The sequence below is a fragment of the Ictalurus punctatus genome, chromosome 11 (genome assembly GCF_001660625.3).
Source record: "Ictalurus punctatus breed USDA103 chromosome 11, Coco_2.0, whole genome shotgun sequence".
NCBI lineage: Eukaryota > Metazoa > Chordata > Actinopteri > Siluriformes > Ictaluridae > Ictalurus > Ictalurus punctatus.
In genome coordinates, this window is record NC_030426.2 from 26,736,199 (window position 1) to 26,756,895 (window position 20,697).

Genomic DNA, 20,697 nt, shown 5'->3' on the forward strand with positions numbered 1-20,697 from the left:
TATCATTAGCGTTTATGAGAGTATCATTAGCGTTTATGAGAGTATCATTAGTGCTTATAGAGTATCATTAGTGCTTATAGAGTATCATTAGTGTTTATGAGAGTATCATTAGTGCTTATGAGAGTATCATTAGCGTTTATGAGAGTATCATTAGCGTTTATGAGAGTATTATTAGCGTTCATGAGAGTATCATTAGTGTTTATGAGAGTATCATTAGTGTTTATGAGAGTATCATTAGCGTTTATGAGAGTATCATTAGTGTTTATGAGAGTATCATTAGCGTTTATGAGAGTATCATTAGCGTTTATGAGAGTATCATTAGTGCTTATAGAGTATCATTAGTGCTTATAGAGTATCATTAGTGTTTATGAGAGTATCATTAGTGCTTATGAGAGTATCATTAGTGTTTATGAGAGTATCATTAGCGTTTATGAGAGTATTATTAGCGTTCATGAGAGTATCATTACTGCTTATGAGAGTATCATTAGTGTTTATGAGAGTATCATTAGCGTTTATGAGAGTATTATTAGCGTTCATGAGAGTATCATTAGTGCTTATGAGAGTATCATTAGTGTTTATGAGAGTATCATTAGCGTTCATGAGAGTATCATTAGTGCTTATGAGAGTATCATTAGTGTTTATGAGAGTATCATTAGCGTTCATGAGAGTATCATTAGCGTTCATGAGAGTATCATTAGTGCTTATGAGAGTATCATTAGCGTTTATGAGAGTATCATTAGCGTTCATGAGAGTATCATTAGTGCTTATGAGAGTATCATTAGCGTTCATGAGAGTATCATTAGTGCTTATGAGAGTATTATTAGTGTTCATGAGAGTATCATTAGTGTTTATGAGAGTATCATTAGCGTTTATGAGAGTATCATTAGTGTTTATTAGAGTATTATTAGCGTTCATGAGAGTATCATTAGTGCTTATGAGAGTATCATTAGTGTTTATGAGAGTATCATTAGCGTTTATGAGAGTATCATTAGTGTTCATGTGAGTATCATTAGTGTTTATGAGAGTATTATTAGCGTTTATGAGAGTATTATTAGCGTTCATTAGAGTATCATTAGTGCTTATGAGAGTATCATTAGTGTTTATGAGAGTATTATTAGTGTTTATGAGAGTATCATTAGTGTTCATGTGAGTATCATTAGTGCTTATAGAGTATCATTACTGCTTATGAGAGTATCATTAGTGCTTATGAGAGTATCATTAGTGTTTATGAGAGTATCATTAGCGTTTATGAGAGTATCATTAGTGCTTATGAGAGTATCATTAGTGCTTATGAGAGTATCATTAGTGCTTATGAGAGTATCATTAGTGCTTATAGAGTATCATTACTGCTTATGAGAGTATCATTAGTGCTTATGAGAGTATCATTAGTGTTTATGAGAGTATCATTAGTGCTTATGAGAGTATCATTAGTGCTTATGAGAGTATCATTAGTGTTCATGAGAGTATCATTAGCGTTTATGAGAGTATTATTAGCGTTCATGAGAGTATCATTACTGCTTATGAGAGTATCATTAGTGTTTATGAGAGTATCATTAGTGTTTATGAGAGTATCATTAGTGCTTATGAGAGTATCATTAGTGCTTATGAGAGTATCATTAGTGTTTATGAGAGTATCATTAGCGTTTATGAGAGTATCATTAGTGTTTATGAGAGTATCATTAGTGTTTATGAGAGTATCATTAGTGTTTATGAGAGTATCATTAGCGTTTATGAGAGTATCATTAGTGTTTATGAGAGTATCATTAGTGTTCATGTGAGTATCATTAGTGTTTATGAGAGTATCATTAGCGTTTATGAGAGTATCATTAGTGCTTATGAGAGTATCATTAGTGCTTATGAGAGTATCATTAGTGCTTATGAGAGTATCATTAGTGCTTATGAGAGTATCATTAGTGCTTATAGAGTATCATTACTGCTTATGAGAGTATCATTAGTGCTTATGAGAGTATCATTAGTGTTTATGAGAGTATCATTAGTGCTTATGAGAGTATCATTAGTGCTTATGAGAGTATCATTAGTGTTCATGAGAGTATCATTAGCGTTTATGAGAGTATTATTAGCGTTCATGAGAGTATCATTACTGCTCATGAGAGTATCATTAGTGTTTATGAGAGTATCATTAGTGTTTATGAGAGTATCATTAGTGCTTATGAGAGTATCATTAGTGCTTATGAGAGTATCATTAGTGTTCATGAGAGTATCATTAGCGTTTATGAGAGTATTATTAGCGTTCATGAGAGTATCATTAGTGTTTATGAGAGTATCATTAGTGTTTATGAGAGTATCATTAGTGTTTATGAGAGTATCATTAGTGTTCATGAGAGTATCATTAGCGTTTATGAGAGTATTATTAGCGTTCATGAGAGTATCATTAGTGTTCATGTGAGTATCATTAGTGTTTATGTGAGTATCATTACTGCTTATGAGTATTATTAGTGTTTATGAGAGTATCATTAGTGTTTATGTGAGTATCATTAGTGTTTATGAGAGTATCATTACTGCTTATGAGTATCATTAGTGCTTATGAGAGTATTATTAGTGCTTATGAGAGTATCATTAGTGTTCATGAGAGTATCATTAGCGTTTATGAGAGTATTATTAGCGTTCATGAGAGTATCATTAGTGCTTATAGAGTATCATTAGCGTTCATGAGAGTATCATTAGTGCTTATGAGAGTATCATTAGCGTTTATGAGAGTATCATTAGCGTTCATGAGAGTATCATTAGTGCTTATGAGAGTATCATTAGCGTTCATGAGAGTATCATTAGTGCTTATGAGAGTATTATTAGTGTTCATGAGAGTATCATTAGTGTTTATGAGAGTATCATTAGCGTTTATGAGAGTATCATTAGTGTTTATGAGAGTATCATTAGTGCTTATGAGAGTATCATTAGTGTTTATGAGAGTATCATTAGCGTTTATGAGAGTATCATTAGTGTTCATGTGAGTATCATTAGTGTTTATGAGAGTATCATTAGTGCTTATGAGAGTATCATTAGTGTTTATGAGAGTATCATTAGCGTTTATGAGAGTATCATTAGTGTTCATGTGAGTATCATTAGTGTTTATGAGAGTATTATTAGCGTTTATGAGAGTATTATTAGCGTTCATTAGAGTATCATTAGTGCTTATGAGAGTATCATTAGTGTTTATGAGAGTATTATTAGTGTTTATGAGAGTATCATTAGTGTTCATGTGAGTATCATTAGTGCTTATAGAGTATCATTACTGCTTATGAGAGTATCATTAGTGCTTATGAGAGTATCATTAGTGTTTATGAGAGTATCATTAGCGTTTATGAGAGTATCATTAGTGCTTATGAGAGTATCATTAGTGTTCATGAGTATCATTAGTGCTTATAGAGTATCATTACTGCTTATGAGAGTATCATTAGTGCTTATGAGAGTATCATTAGTGTTTATGAGAGTATCATTAGTGCTTATGAGAGTATCATTAGTGCTTATGAGAGTATCATTAGTGTTTATGAGAGTATCATTAGTGCTTATGAGAGTATCATTAGTGCTTATGAGAGTATCATTAGTGCTTATAGAGTATCATTACTGCTTATGAGAGTATCATTAGTGCTTATGAGAGTATCATTAGTGTTTATGAGAGTATCATTAGTGCTTATGAGAGTATCATTAGTGCTTATGAGAGTATCATTAGTGCTTATAGAGTATCATTACTGCTTATGAGAGTATCATTAGTGCTTATGAGAGTATCATTAGTGCTTATAGAGTATCATTACTGCTTATGAGAGTATCATTAGTGCTTATGAGAGTATCATTAGTGTTTATGAGAGTATCATTAGTGCTTATGAGAGTATCATTAGTGCTTATGAGAGTATCATTAGTGTTCATGAGAGTATCATTAGCGTTTATGAGAGTATTATTAGCGTTCATGAGAGTATCATTACTGCTTATGAGAGTATCATTAGTGTTTATGAGAGTATCATTAGTGTTTATGAGAGTATCATTAGTGCTTATGAGAGTATCATTAGTGCTTATGAGAGTATCATTAGTGTTTATGAGAGTATCATTAGCGTTTATGAGAGTATCATTAGTGTTTATGAGAGTATCATTAGTGTTTATGAGAGTATCATTAGTGTTTATGAGAGTATCATTAGCGTTTATGAGAGTATCATTAGTGTTTATGAGAGTATCATTAGTGTTCATGTGAGTATCATTAGTGTTTATGAGAGTATCATTAGCGTTTATGAGAGTATCATTAGTGCTTATGAGAGTATCATTAGTGCTTATGAGAGTATCATTAGTGCTTATGAGAGTATCATTAGTGCTTATGAGAGTATCATTAGTGCTTATAGAGTATCATTACTGCTTATGAGAGTATCATTAGTGCTTATGAGAGTATCATTAGTGTTTATGAGAGTATCATTAGTGCTTATGAGAGTATCATTAGTGCTTATGAGAGTATCATTAGCGTTCATGAGAGTATCATTAGCGTTTATGAGAGTATTATTAGCGTTCATGAGAGTATCATTACTGCTCATGAGAGTATCATTAGTGTTTATGAGAGTATCATTAGTGTTTATGAGAGTATCATTAGTGCTTATGAGAGTATCATTAGTGCTTATGAGAGTATCATTAGTGTTCATGAGAGTATCATTAGCGTTTATGAGAGTATTATTAGCGTTCATGAGAGTATCATTAGTGTTTATGAGAGTATCATTAGTGTTTATGAGAGTATCATTAGTGTTTATGAGAGTATCATTAGTGTTCATGAGAGTATCATTAGCGTTTATGAGAGTATTATTAGCGTTCATGAGAGTATCATTAGTGTTCATGTGAGTATCATTAGTGTTTATGTGAGTATCATTACTGCTTATGAGTATTATTAGTGTTTATGAGAGTATCATTAGTGTTTATGTGAGTATCATTAGTGTTTATGAGAGTATCATTAGTGTTCATGAGAGTATCATTACTGCTTATGAGTATCATTAGTGCTTATGAGAGTATTATTAGTGCTTATGAGAGTATCATTAGTGTTCATGAGAGTATCATTAGCGTTTATGAGAGTATTATTAGCGTTCATGAGAGTATCATTACTGCTTATGAGAGTATCATTAGTGTTTATGAGAGTATCATTAGTGTTTATGAGAGTATCATTAGTGCTTATGAGAGTATCATTAGTGCTTATGAGAGTATCATTAGTGTTCATGAGAGTATCATTAGCGTTTATGAGAGTATTATTAGCGTTCATGAGAGTATCATTAGTGTTTATGAGAGTATCATTAGTGTTTATGAGAGTATCATTAGTGTTTATGAGAGTATCATTAGTGTTCATGAGAGTATCATTAGCGTTTATGAGAGTATTATTAGCGTTCATGAGAGTATCATTAGTGTTCATGTGAGTATCATTAGTGTTTATGTGAGTATCATTACTGCTTATGAGTATTATTAGTGTTTATGAGAGTATCATTAGTGTTTATGTGAGTATCATTAGTGTTTATGAGAGTATCATTAGTGTTCATGAGAGTATCATTACTGCTTATGAGTATCATTAGTGCTTATGAGAGTATTATTAGTGTTCATGAGAGTATTATTAGTGCTTATAGAGTATCATTAGTGTTCATGAGAGTATCATTAGTGCTTATAGAGTATCATTAGTGCTTATAGAGTATCATTAGTGCTTATAGAGTATCATTAGTGTTTATGAGAGTATCATTAGTGTTTATGAGAGTATCATTAGTGTTCATGAGAGTATCATTACTGTTCATGAGAGTATCATTAGTGCTTATAGAGTATCATTAGTGCTCATGAGAGTATCATTAGTGCTTATAGAGTATCATTAGTGTTTATGAGAGTATCATTAGTGTTTATGAGAGTATCATTAGCCCTTATGAGAGTATCATTAGTGCTTATAGAGTATCATTAGCGTTTATGAGAGTATCATTAGTGTTTATGAGAGTATCATTAGTGTTTATGAGAGTATCATTAGTGTTTATGAGAGTATCATTAGTGTTCATGAGAGTATCATTAGTGTTCATGAGAGTATCATTAGTGTTCATGAGAGTATCATTAGTGTTTATGAGAGTATCATTAGTGTTCATGAGAGTATCATTAGTGTTCATGAGAGTATCATTAGTGTTCACGAGAGTATCATTAGTGTTCATGAGAGTATCATTAGTGTTCATGAGAGTATCATTAGTGTTTATGAGAGTATCATTAGTGTTTATGAGAGTATCATTAGCGTTTATGAGAGTATCATTAGTGTTTATGAGAGTATCATTAGTGCTTATGAGAGTATCATTAGCGTTTATGAGAGTATCATTAGCGTTCATGAGAGTATCATTAGTGCTTATGAGAGTATCATTAGTGTTTATGAGAGTATCATTAGCGTTTATGAGTGTATCATTAGTGTTTATGAGAGTATCATTAGTGCTCATGAGAGTATCATTAGTGTTCATGAGTATCATTAGTGCTTATAGAGTATCATTAGTGCTTATAGAGTATCATTAGTGCTTATAGAGTATCATTAGTGCTTATAGAGTATCATTAGTGCTTATAGAGTATCATTAGTGCTTATAGAGTATCATTAGCGTTTATGAGAGTATCATTAGCGTTTATGAGTGTATCATTAGTGTTTATGGGAGTATCATTAGTGTTTATGCGAGTATCATTAGTGTTTATGCGAGTATCATTAGTGCTCATGAGAGTATCATTAGTGTTCATGAGTATCATTAGTGCTTATAGAGTATCATTAGTGCTTATCAGAGTATCATTAGTGTTCATGAGAGTATTATTAGTGTTTATGAGAGTATCATTAGTGTTTATGAGAGTATCATTAGTGCTTATGAGAGTATCATTAGCGTTTATGAGTGTATTATTAGTGTTTATGCGAGTATCATTAGTGCTCATGAGAGTATCATTAGTGTTCATGAGTATCATTAGTGCTTATAGAGTATCATTAGTGCTTATCAGAGTATCATTAGTGCTTATCAGAGTATCATTAGTGTTCATGAGAGTATCATTAGTGTTTATGAGAGTATCATTAGTGTTCATGAGAGTATCATTAGTGTTTATGAGAGTATCATTAGCGTTTATGAGAGTATCATTAGCGTTTATGAGAGTATCATTAGCGTTTATGAGAGTATCATTAGCGTTTATGAGAGTATCATTAGCGTTTATGAGAGTATCATTAGCGTTTATGAGAGTATTATTAGCGTTTATGAGCGTATTATTAGCGTTTATGAGCGTATTATTAGCGTTTATGAGAGTATTATTAGCCTACTTATTCCTGTCATGGCTGGATTATCATTTTTATAAAACAAAAACATAATAAAATCCACCAGCGTTCAGTAAAAAATGACATTTATTATGAATAATATTTGCAACAAACAACTCGATACAGAATGTAGTGTGTTCACAGTGTTCTTTGGTTGCTAAGCAACATAATGGACAAAGATTAAGGAACCGCATGGACACGGCGGCGCCGGGAATCCCGCTGCGCTCGGAGAGAGGGAATTCATGACACCGACACGCTTCGTATTAAAGCTTCTTAGCCTCTGAAGGTTCTACTGGAACTCTTCCTGATAGGAAAACACTCTGCTGTTCCGCTGGAGACAATTAAAGAATCCCTGACGCGCTCTCTCGCGTAGATGCGTGATTTTTAAAAAGAAATAAACAAAATATAACATTTTTAAAAAGTAATGGCACCCAGCAGAAACTCAGGTCTGACTCCAGTGCCTGGCTATAGACGCTGCCTCTTTCGTCTCTCTGGCCTCATCAAAGTCTCACTTAGTGGCAAATAATGAAAGACACAGGAGGCATTTTCCATTTCCTCTTGCATATTATATTTTAATAGAATCTCTGTCGGACCTTTCTGCTCTTGCTCGCCGACGCTGCTGATTTATTCACCAATGTTCTTTTTTTTTTTTTTCGCGAAAATACAACGGCTTATCTTCATATGACACGGATTTTTAGGCCGAGTGCCTCGGCCAGTAAAACGAGGCAGAGATAGAGAGAGAGATTCCTGAGACAAATTGGAGGATTACTCCGTCACGTTCCCGAACCGCGACTTCGTCCAAGAACAGATTGAAGCACTAAGATTCAGATTTCAGCCCAATGAGCAGCTTGTGAAATATCCCTCACCTGCTGGAGCTTATCTGCATAAAGTCTGGATTTTTGGAGAGACGGAGGGAAGCAACGGCCGGATTTCAGGATGGATGGGTAACGTGTTGTAGGGATGTGTTTTTCGAGAAGAGACCGGCGGGTCAGGGCAGCCGGGGGCCGCAGGAGGCGGCGGTTTAATTGTTAATTACAACGTGTTGAAGAGTGGATCCTCCAGGGGGACATGGTTTCGTTAGAAAAGTGTTCACAATTCCAACTTTCCATATCCATCTTCATTAACCTGAGTGTGAGGAGGATTGAGGTTTAAAAAAACAACAACAAAACAGGAGGCCCAGGAGGGTTTAGGAATCCACTGATGTACAGAACCATCTAAAATTCGCCTATTTGATCAGACTGTGATGTTCTAAAGGTTCAAAACCTATGTTTTGCTCGTGGCCCGTCAGATAAGTTTAGAAGTTTTTTGTAAAATGCTTTCCACGTCCACTGAAACCAATGAAACGCAATTTCTCGCATGTACTTGGTTTCTGGCTATTAGTCAGTTTCATTCATTCAAGATGGCTTCACGCAAGATATCGCACAAGTCACCTGTGCGAAAAACAATAAACAAAAAAGAACTGAAAAAGGGAAGAAGGACCGCATGGTTAAGGGAGTGTGCAGCAAAGTTCTTAAAGCAACACTGAACATTGAGTTGAAATGAGTTGAAAGTCGATGGCACAAATCTTCTGACACTGGAGTCTCCTTCCAGACAGTAAATGTTAAAGAAACGTCACCATAGCAATGATTTAAAAAAAATTAATCTGATCGAGTCCCCGTAAACGAGCTGTTACCGTAGAAACAATAACCTATTAGAACGAGCGCATTCATATAAACGTGATTTAAATCACAGGATCGTGGAAGTACTTTCTAAAGTTACAGAAAGCTTCAGTTTCAAGAATTCTGCAGCGTAATGCATTACTGAACGTTACTGACGCCTGCCTCAATCGTGATTTCGTCTCACTTAATTTCTTGCTAAATTTCCAGGAAAAATCCCGCGGTTTGAAAATATAAAAGAAAAAAAAAAAAAAGCCAGAGTAGCAACTAAAAAACTAAAAAAAGAGCCACCATTTTATCGCTTTTCTCTTGGTGATCTGTCTTTCTAATGTCGAGTCCTCATGCTCCTGGAGAGTAAATATCTCCCGATCCAACCTCAGGCTGCTCTGAAACCAAGCTCTCTGCTCTCTGAGCTTTATAATGAGCTGATTCGGAATGTGTTTTAACCGGCAGCGAAGTGTGTGAATTTAATAAGTCTCTGTATATACACGCTACATACACCGAGCTTCCTTTGTACAGTTTCTGTCTAATATTAGCCACGCTATGTATTATTCATCATCCACAGAAGGAATCTCCAGTCATAAGCAGCCAGCTGCAGCAAAAAAAAAAAAAAAAAAACCCTTTATCATAGCCTACATTCTGTTTTCAGTGACTTTTGCGAGGAGGTTAAGGATTTCTTCATGTGTGAAGTTAGCTGCTTTTATAACAACCATCTCTGCTACATCGTATCTTAGCTAATACGAGTGCGCATGGCGCTGTTATAGTCAAATGACGAGTCACAGAGTTACTGTTACCACCGCAAAATCGGTTATTTCCCTACAACAGCACATTCCCAACTGTTTTATTCCTCTTACACCACAGCAATTACAAATTGTTTTATTAATTAAAGAATGACACATCATGTGTTTATCCAATTAAAGTCGTTCCCTCACCAGCCTCTCTTTTTTCTCTCTGGAACTTAATAATAATAATAATAATGATAGTAATAATAATAATAATAATAATAATAATAATAATAATAATAATAATGATTAAAGCTGCGAGCAGCATTTTCGGGGGCCAAGCACCCAGACTCGGTGAGCTGCACATTCACAGACGCGCTACAATTGCCGCCTAAGCAATCACAGGAAAGCAGAGCCATCGTAATCGCACAATAAAAATACTATTTGATAGTAACCCTGTCAGTCATGTGCTGTCTGTTTAATTACACACTGAACGGCTAGAACGGCATTAGACCTATAAGTCGTTTAGACAGGTCTCAGGATGATGTGCACCAAATTTGGCGAAGACTGGACAATATTTGGAGGAGGAGTAGCGAAAAAACTGTTTTTGACAAAATCCAAGATGGCGGAAAATCTAATTAGGTGGAAATTGTGGCTTACGGTGCGCTGAACTCATCTTGACATAGGGAATTCAAAAGTTATGACCATAAACATACTTCCAAATTAGGCCCAAATTTGACCCAATGGTGGCACTAGAACATTGGGAGCACTTGGGCTAAATTTGGTCAGAATGTTCCTTAGACCCTCCCCAATCAGTGTGCCAAATTTCACAACTTTTCGCCAGATGGTTCTGTGGGCTGCCGTAGACAAACTAGCCAGAAGAAGAAGAAGAGAAGGTTGAATAATAATACGGTGCCTATGCACCGTCTGTGCTTGGCCCCCCAATAACAGCAGCTTGTCATGTTCCAGAGAAACCACACAGTGTAAACTCCGCTGTCCTGAAGATGTTCGAAAACTCAAAGTTACAGCTTCACCTCTTACACTGGGGACTCCATCCATAAATGCTAAATAAACATCTCCTTACAGAAAACCTCACCACATCAATGATTTCACACGTTCCTCGTACAAGTCCCTGTGAACGAGCTGTTACTATGGAAACAACACCTTCTGACCAATCGGAATCCAGAATTTTGTCATTCAGTGTATTTACACACCCCTGTTGAAACGACTGGTTTCTGCGATGCAAAAAATGTAACCAAGATAAACCCATGTCAGATCTTTTCCATCCTTACTGTGACCTAGAACATCAGACCCATTGTGAAGCATGGTGGTGGCAGCATCACGCTCCGGGGCAGCTTCTCTTCAGCAAACCGATATGCATCTCGATTAACTTGTACAATTTTAATACTAACTAAATACCAAAGTTATTATTATTATTATTATTATTATTATTATTATTATTATTATTCTTTATCGAATGCTAATTTGAACACAGGTTTAGGTAGAAACTCAAATCCGTACTCTGGTCCTCATTTCTATTCTCATATCCTGTCTGCTCGAACGATTAGATTTGTTCACCTGTGCTATGGTATACTACGTGCAGACCTTTCAGAGGTTACCAGACGGTTTTACGTGGTAATTTGATTCATAAATGCGATAAGTGGAATTCCGCATCATCAAAGAATCAAGCCGGCATGTGAAATGACGGTACAAAGCAGATACAGAGATGACAGATAAACACAAAACTGCCAACGTTGAGCTGAGGTGTGATCTGAAAACGAGACATCTTCTCAGCGAGCATATTGCCCGCCATCTGTCTGCCTCTGCACCGCAGAAGTGGAACGAGAGGAGGACTTCACAGATCTTAATCACGCCACGCTCGGCTGTTTTCTGTCTGCTCCACTGAACCCGCGGTGTGGGAGACGTGTCCTCCGGGGAGGGCTCGGAGGGCGGAGGGTATTAAACCGCCCTGAGGGAGGGTGAGGAGCTGATCTGTGATGAGATAACGAGACATTTATGTCATAATGTGTATCAACGAACCCTACTGAGACGTATAAGAGGCGTTAGAGAAGGTGGAGGAGATGTGATAAAGGCCGATGTGGCTAACGCGTAATCATTCTCTCTCTTTTTCCTCTTTTATTGCTGTCAAACGTCTTCGTTTTTTTCTCTTCTTTTCACGTCTCTATTTCTCAATTATTCTCTCTTAGCCCTCCTGGCTCTCGCCCACATGGAGCTGTTAATCTCTGGATGCTTCTTTCCACCTTATTTTCAGCATCCTGAGATGAGAAACTTAAGCATTCACGCATTGATTCACCTCCTATTCTTTAACAGAGCTCTAATTTATCAGAGGGAATGCATATTAACTAAAGATTCCCGTTTTACGACTTCCGTATTCCGTATCGTTGGACGCACGGCATGGTCATGTAGTCAGTTGCCTCGCTTCCGGGTTTGGTTGGAAAAATCATGGCTCGAACAATTTTCGGAACATAACTACAACTCAGGGGTCAATACGGACATTTTTTTCCAAGTCGGAAGCTGGGAATTTCATCTAACTGCCTAGTTTTCAGCACCGGATCCTAACGTTTATAATAGTAATAAAGTTCTTTTTCCGAACTAGAGATGGAGAGATGAAAAATGCCGGTATTGTTTGTACACTTAGGGGTTAATCATCATAGCTAACCGTTAGCGAACAGACAATCGATTGTTAGCGGATAAACAGGGAAACGTTCGAAAACTGCATGTTATTTAATCATGTTAGACAGGTTGCGTGACGGGAAGTTGCGTTGAAGTAAATCATCACCAGGAGGGGGCGCCGTTTGTCTTAATTTACGCACAATTATACCAAAGTTGGTTAGATGTGTGCGTGCACGCTATCTGGGTTATGCGACCACAAAAATCACGAGTTCAGCAGATAACTGATGCTGGGAAAACATTTTGTTTGTTTGTTTGTTTGTTTAAATATTGTATAAAAAAAGAGTGTGTGATGATCGGTAATTTGGAACTTCTCAGCTAGCTTCACATTTGATATACTGTGCAATTAAACTACAATGAGAATATTAGAATATTAGAATATTTTACACTACAATGACCTATGATCTAATCATTACTATGTTTGTATTATTATGTATTCATCTGAATATAAATATTACGGCAAATTTATAGAGCAGTGCCTTTACCGAGGTTTGGGGGGATTTTTGTCAGTTCGCGGTGCTTGGACCCCTTTTCCGATAGCGCTCTGTTTGTAAGCTTCCACATTACGCATAAAACCCTAAAGGGTTCCTCTAATCGGAGAGCCGAGGAAACCTTAGGGATTCGTTATTTAAGTAGAAAGTGGGAGGGAACAGGAATTACACCCCAGTCAATTAGACTAACAGGCCCTGACAGTGATGTTGAGTAATAAAGCACACTGTGGCCACAGGCGGATTTTCGCCTAACCAGACTGGATCGAATCAACAGTTTCCCTGTAACAGCAACTGACTTCATTACTCCCGTAGAGCGAAATTAAATGGCTGCGTATGATCATAACCCATGCACAATTTTGTGGAATGAGGTCTGCCTTGACATGGCAGAGGAAAGGAGCCGTTTTATAATAAACCCAAATAAATGACAGCCATTCACGTCTTCACTTAATGTTCACGTATTCGTCTTCAGGAAGAGCTTCATAATGGGAATACTTTAACATAAATGGGATTACGCCCTAGATGGACCACAGCGCCGTGCACAGACACGGTCACGCCTACACGCAACGTAGCTTAGCCAGTCCACCTGCTGGAAACTTTCTGGGAGGAACCCGGAGAACCCAGAGGAACATCCAAACCTCCACGCAGACAGTAACCCAAGGTCAGGATTGAACCTGGGACCCGTGAAGCAGCAACACGACACAACAATCTGTCATTCCAGGACGTTAGACAGCGAGAGCTATTCTTACATCTCACGCTCGTTCAGCCGCTGCGGGGTGTCGAGCATATTTGATCGTGTTTACCTCGTTTCCCTCATCAAATCCATCAGGCTTCCTTCACACCTGCTGGATTATGAGATTCCGCTGCTAAATAAACCGCAAGCGGTGCAGATGTCTACACAGGGGATCATCAGAATGCCTTGCACTGCTGCTTTTTTCTCACTTACTGAAAGGTAAACGACTCTGGATTAATGAGGCTGGATCCAGACCGTCTTCTGTCACCGCTGTGGACGTGTGGCTGTATATAGGCTCGTTAGGGAATGAAATGCTGAGGGGTTTCTGAAACGCTCAGGATGCAGCGATGAGATCCTTGCCAAAAGCATCAGTGATGAGGAAGGAGACAGAGGTAAGGTGGATCGACAGGTTTCCAGCTAAGAACGGCCACCTAGCCCAGTGTTTATACACATCCACACGTCCACGCAGATCGCAGATTCTACATGTGTTACATGTCATGTGATCCAATCCATCATGCTTATGGTTTTTTTTTTGTTGTTGTTGTTTTTTTTTTTTAACTGTCTCCATCACGTTGTGTGATTATTGATCAGACTGAGGGAAGCTGAGCAGTAAAGTCGTCGAGAGTTTCGTTTCATTTGCCGAAAGACTTTAATCATCTTCTAATGTTACCATGATTAAAAGCCACTGTCGGGATAACTGCACAAGAAATAAAAGGTTTTTATTAAAAATGTTCTCTCCTGCTTTATTGTGTGTGTGTGTGTGTGTGTGTGTGTGTGTGTGCTCTGCAGCTTCTGCGTCGGACTGTGTGAAGAATTTTCAAACGCCAGACTTTTCGCGTCCTGCATCTGCCCCAAAATAGCAGTTCGACTCCGATCACAGCCGATTATTATAAACCGATGAAGACAGACAGAGAGACAGACAGACGGACAGACAGACAGAACGTATTCACAGATTCACATTCCAGATTGGACTGAATCGATTTGCTCTAGTCCAATCCAATCGAGGTGTTTACATATTTTTATTCCAACTGAGCACTAAGGCCCTGTTTACACTAGTGCGTTTCCGTTTTAAAACGCATAACTGTTGCTACGGTTACGCCGGTCGTCTTCACTACTCTGGTGTGTTTTTCGACCCTCGATGACGGACACTTTCGGAAACGCCGGAGACCCCGTTTTAGTTTGAAAAATCCGGGCTTGCGTTTCAGTGTAAACGGATCAAAACGGAGAATTTTGAAAACGAAGGCGTGGCTCCGCCCACATTCGCTCCCTGATTGGGTCTTCTGGATCGTCGCGTCTCCTTCTCTGATTCGTCAAACCCTTACCACATGACCGTTATGCTACCTCGATCGTATATGCAACAACACGGAGACTGAACCGCAAGCTTTGCTGGCTTAGTCGTCATTCTTAGCCGCCATTGTGCGGTTCAATTCTGTATTTTATAACACTGCAGCTGCTACATGTGCAAGAGGCGAGCTACGGCCGAGCTAGGCGAGCGATCGCCAACAAATCTCATTTCAAGTAGCGTAAGCGCTACACGGAACGCCGGTTTGGACTAGCAACCGACTTCCTGTTTACACTTGTACTGTAAGCGCATGCCCAGTGTGCATGAACGGTCATGTGACGTGCGTATTCGGTCGTGTAGCGTGGACGGAGATGGTTTCTGAAACGCAGCGGAAACGCCGGCGTGGACGAGGACCGTTTTCGTTTTAAAACCAAAACGCACCCGTGTAAACAGGGCCTGAGTCGGATTCTTAACAGATGATTAGATTAGGCTGTGACGAGGCCTGACGAGAGGCAACCGTCCTCCCAAAGTTCAGCCTGGGGTTCTTGCAGTTCTATGTTTAGGTCTGGAACAGAGGTGTCCAATCTTATCCGGAAAGTTCCTGCTGGGTTGGAATGAAAACCTGCACCCACACCGGAACTTTCCGGATAAGACTGGACACCCCTGGTCTAGAAAGTACCGAACTAACATTTGTTTTGGAAAAATACTGTTTCTTGCTCAACTTTTTATAATAAATATTTCTAACACGTATTTCCTGAAAAATAAGCCTAAAGTTTTTTTCTTGGACCGCAGTGAGGTGACACTGGACTACAAGGACAATCATGGGGTTGGGTGAATTAGAGATTAGAGTTTCCACGTGGTTTTTAATTAATCACTGATCATTATATACAATCAGCGACCAATTATTAAGTTTTCCATATCAGTATTACAGTAGAGAATGAAGCATAGAAGATTTTCAAGTTTCCCAATACACAAAGGTGAACCACAGGGATCTGTTTTAGTCTGGGTCCTAGTTCACTTTTTAAAAAAAAATTTTTTATAACTAGCATCATATGCAGATGACACAGCATGGCATTGCCCCGCATTGCATCAACGCCGAACCGCAGGGATCTGTATTCAGTCCTGTCCTATTCCACATTTCTCTAACCTATATTGCATCAAAGTTAAAGGTGCTTGAAGTGTTCATTTATATGCAGATGACACGGTATTGCACTGGCCTTCCGGAGCCTTCTAGCTACCGGTAACCAGGTTCAAACATCTCGCATCTCCTATCTCCCTATTCTCTCAGCAAATGCATCTTGTTCTGCTCAGACAATTAACTAATCCTCAAGATCAGCGCTCGTATTGCTACACACACCTTATTCAACTCATTCGGCGTGACAGATTCCAGATCAGTGAGTCCTCAGGTACAAACAAAACAAAACAAAAAACATCCAGAACTAGTTCAAGGTTTTCTAATAAACACGTTCTAGGTCACGTCCTGTTTTGTATTTTTATAACCAACTGTAGCAGTTGGTCTGGTTGTTATAGTGGGCGTGGCGCACCGAGTAGGAAGCGTCAAATAAGACCCAGAAGTCCAAACGGACAATCTACAAATCGACTCTCGAGGTGTGCCTCTACACTTACGGCTCAATAATAATACTTAGCTGGTCCCTGAACCTCAGTTCATCTTAACTAACTCCTAAATCTTCTCTAAATTTCAGCTTTAGTGAAAATACCGATCAGTGCAGCGTGAAGCCGCTCTGTACCTGGTGTGAAGCAACCGGAGACCTTATGAAAGGGCGTGGCCTGAAGCAACCATCTTATGAAGGGGCATGACCAGGTGCAGAAGGTTTCTTCCTTTTAACATGAATGAATTTGGACTGCGGTGTTCGTGTTGCATTATTGCTCGGACTGGAGTGTGTATTGTGTGGGATCGCTCATAAATACGCGTCCTCCTCCCTTCACGTTAACTCCTCGGGATATCTGCCAGGCCAGTAATTAATCTGTCACCCAGCCTCCAGATAAGCGTTGGACTCTAAGGCAGGAAGCTTCCCTGGCTCGAGAGGTCAGCTTCAGAGTCAACAGGCTCATCTCACCTCAGCACTACAACCCAAACAGGCCTGACACAAGAGCAGAGCCAAAATGCACAGCCTTTGTGCTAAGCTGGAGCTCTGGAACATAGAGAATAAAAACACAAAGGATGGGGCAGAGAGATGAAAGAGGACAGACTGAGAGCGTAATCGTTTTCCTGTCAGCTTTTCCTTTGTCTTTGGTTTCAATCGAGGGTGTTTCGGGCATCCCGGATTCAAATACGCTCCGGAAAATGGATTAAAATGGCTACTTTGGAAAAACTTTAACGTAGAAACCAAGGTAAACCACAGGGATCCATTTTAAATCCTGTCCTATTTGATATTTTTATTCATATTTTCTTCAGGGCTGGAATGAATATTTTATATGCAGACAACACTCTGCTGTATTGTTTTTTGGTGAAATGACCCAACCGGCCACTACAAGCCTTCAAGCTGTTAAAAGCTGGCTGCTGTTCTCACATACCAGAAACCTTGACAACGATAAAAATAATAATATTCAGAGGTCCTCTTCAGCTTCACGTTGTGCTGGTAAACAACTGAACAGGTCTGTATCACGGACACCGAGATAGATACTGTAGCATCATCCCTCACGATTAGGAAACACAGATCTGTCCATTACTCAGGCGAGACTCAGGGATCAGTGCTTGGACCCCTAGTCTTTATAATATACATGTTACCCCCGAGCATTAACAGCACTTATTGTAATGTACCGGTTAATGAATTGTAACGAACCCAATCAAGCCGTCGTTACGTGTACGCCGGATTCAACGTTAATCCCTACATCCCATAACACCACGCGGCTACAAACATGGCCGCCACGGACTCCGACTCCCATCACACACCTTCAAGTTCACCAGACTGCTGATCGATTACACGCTCATACAATATAAGAACTCTTGTTTCTCTATTTATTGTATCTGTGATTTACATAAGCTTCCATGGGGTAAATAATCTACATATGTAAATACATGTAACCGAATAAAGTACGGAAGCTGCAGTGGTTCACGTTTTGATTTTTTCCCTCATACATTTACCGGCTCGGTTCAATCCGCTGTGATACTTCCACTGGTTTACACACAAAAAAATTCTTTATTTCATCTTTATAATACTGCATGTTTGCCATCTACTTCAAACTAACAATGCTGAAACACGCCTTCATTTTTTTATAATCTCCGCAATTCTCTTTTTATTAAGCCTCCCTAAGTGATCTGCGCTGATTATCCTCATTCTCTATCCGCTACACCGGCTACGATCTCTTCCCATATTAGTTTAAAAACTTCGAAAAACATTTACAAAGCCCTTAACGACGTCATGCTGTTGTTGTTAATTTCTCCGAGTTCATTCCTACAGACCTCGACGTACCGCTCGCAGCCCCTCCCGCTGGAGTGTACTCAATAGAGCAGGCTGTTCCCCAAGCTCCGCCCCAAAAGCTACAGTAGGTCTTCCATCTCATCTTCCATAATTACAAAACAAAACCTTTTCTATTTACTCAGTCACGTCAGCAACGTCACTGCACTACACTACCGCCGACCTCCAGCCAATCACGTCAACCGACGGCGTCAACATCCAATCATACAATCGCTCAGAACGCTCGCCGGTAACATGTCGCCATTTACAATCAGCAGATTTAATAAGTTACGTTTTTTGACACGACCATGGTCTTGAGAAATCTTCTGCAGAGATAAACCTATTATTATTATTATTATTATTATTATTATTATTCTGACATGTTCATGGCCCATTCTGTAAGCCACAGTGGTCAAACGGGGTTAGAAATGAGAAAAGACGTTGCACGTAGAACGTAGTGCATCGACCCAATTTAGAAGTTTATTCACGGAACCATCTCCAAAGAGACGAGACTGATAATCAGGTGTAGCACGCCTATCATCACGCCGCATTCAGTTTTGAACCTGGAGCACTGAATCCTGAGAATTAGGATGAGATGTCGAGCTCAAAACAACTTGATTGCGTGTCAGTCTGTAGCTGTAGGTGAATGAAATTAGAGCCATTGTACAAAAAAAAAAAAAAACCCCATACATCCACACTAACCTTGAGAAACAATATTACTCATTAACCTTCTAGACCAACATGTACCTGCTGCTATAAGATTCAACGCCTAATCTGAAATAATGGAATAGTGCCATGGTTGTATAACGCGGTTTGTACACAGACCTGTTTTTAATTATGATATAGACAGTGTGTGTGTGTTGGTAGAGGATGTGTCATGTCATGTGACCAACCTGAATCCACAGGAATCCATTGTAGGTTATTTTTTAATATCAATATTCCCTTTGTGGATCATGACCATGTCATGCTGAGAGGTCTTGTGTTCTCACATGGACCACAGGGTCACCCTTGTTGAGCAGATCTTTCCACGGGACAAACAAAGAGTGATCTTAACGTGTACCGTACTTGGATTAGTCTAACCCTGGAACCAGGCCTGGAGGTGGTGTAAAGAGATGAGAGTCTGGTAACCATCTGCATAACCTGATTGGTCTCCAAAAAATGGAGACATGGACAGTCTGAGATGGATTTGAACAGGCTCTGGTACTCTCTGGTGACCAAACTTCTTGATCATGGTGATCTTTCTCCTACAGTAGACAGGCCTCCATTTTTGAAAATATGGTTGCTTCTCTCTGAGCGTTGGAGTCTCAGGTATAGAAAATTCCGTCGTTTCGGGGCTCGTACAGACGCTTCATAACGACATTCCAGGACTTTCAAGGACTTTTCAAGCACAATTTTTTTGTTTGTGTTTTTAAGGACTATACAAGAGATGTCATTCGAACATATTCTTTATTTTTTCTTTTTAAATTCCCCAAAAATGATTAAACAAACAATTTATCGTCTTCACCGTAATGCCGGTATGTTCCAGGTGAGTGACAGGAGCACTGTTGCCAACAACTTTCAATGGAAAGTCGCTAGATGATGTCATGTGCTGATTAGCATATTAATGATGTCAGTACGTTGTACAGTATTTGCGTTCTCCCTAGTGTCAGCCCTTTACATCTACTCGACCCTGTGCTCACATTCTGTATTTTAATACAGCCCAAATTCCCAATAAAGCTGCTTTCGTTTCCAGATTTTTTTTGGTTCTGTTGTCGGAGAAGTATGAAACAGTGACTGAAACGTGGCATACTCACACTAGGCCCGGTTGCCTTGTACTGTTCCCAAGCATGACTGGACTTTGGGGGCCATCGTGCTCGGGTACGGTACAGCTCGCCTGATGTGAGCACACCTGCAGTCACTTCTAAGCCATTTCCACGCTGCTGCTCTGCACTGATAAAATGCTGAGTTCATAACCGCGACGTTGTCTGACAAAACCACCCAGTGCCGTGCACAGACCTCCGCTGGGGCGAGGGACCGAAAAGGACATGAAAAAAATAATAATTATTACTCGAATGTACGTAAGGATAAGCGGTGTAGAAGATGGATGAATGTACATAACCATATGTTGTTGTGGTTGTTTTTTTTACAGTATTTAAACACATAATTATTTATTAATAAATCACCGGTATTTAAAGCAGGACTCGTCTGTCTGTTGTGTTTTTAAATATCTGAACGGCTTCCTCGCGGTTAATTGGAACGTCACGCTCGATCGAGATTAGCCGTAGGTCAGAGAGCCTCTCTTCATTACGCAGACTTCGACGTCTGGATTTCACAAGCTTTAACTGTGAAAATGGCCGTCCGTCTGTAGACGTGGAGACAGGAGACGTGGCATATATTTCAAGGAGTTGAGAAAGAGACGGGGAAAGTCTCAATCAATCCCGTTGTCTTTTAGGCGCTACAT

The 20,697-nt window shown here is 39.0% G+C and overlaps 1 protein-coding gene across 2 annotated transcripts in view; it reads right to left on the reverse strand.

The window, feature by feature from the left end:
- The window catches only part of LOC108272279 (gamma-aminobutyric acid type A receptor subunit gamma3), a 142,124-nt gene that overhangs the window by 94,619 nt on the left and 26,808 nt on the right, over positions 1 to 20,697 (reverse strand). The window lies entirely within an intron of this gene.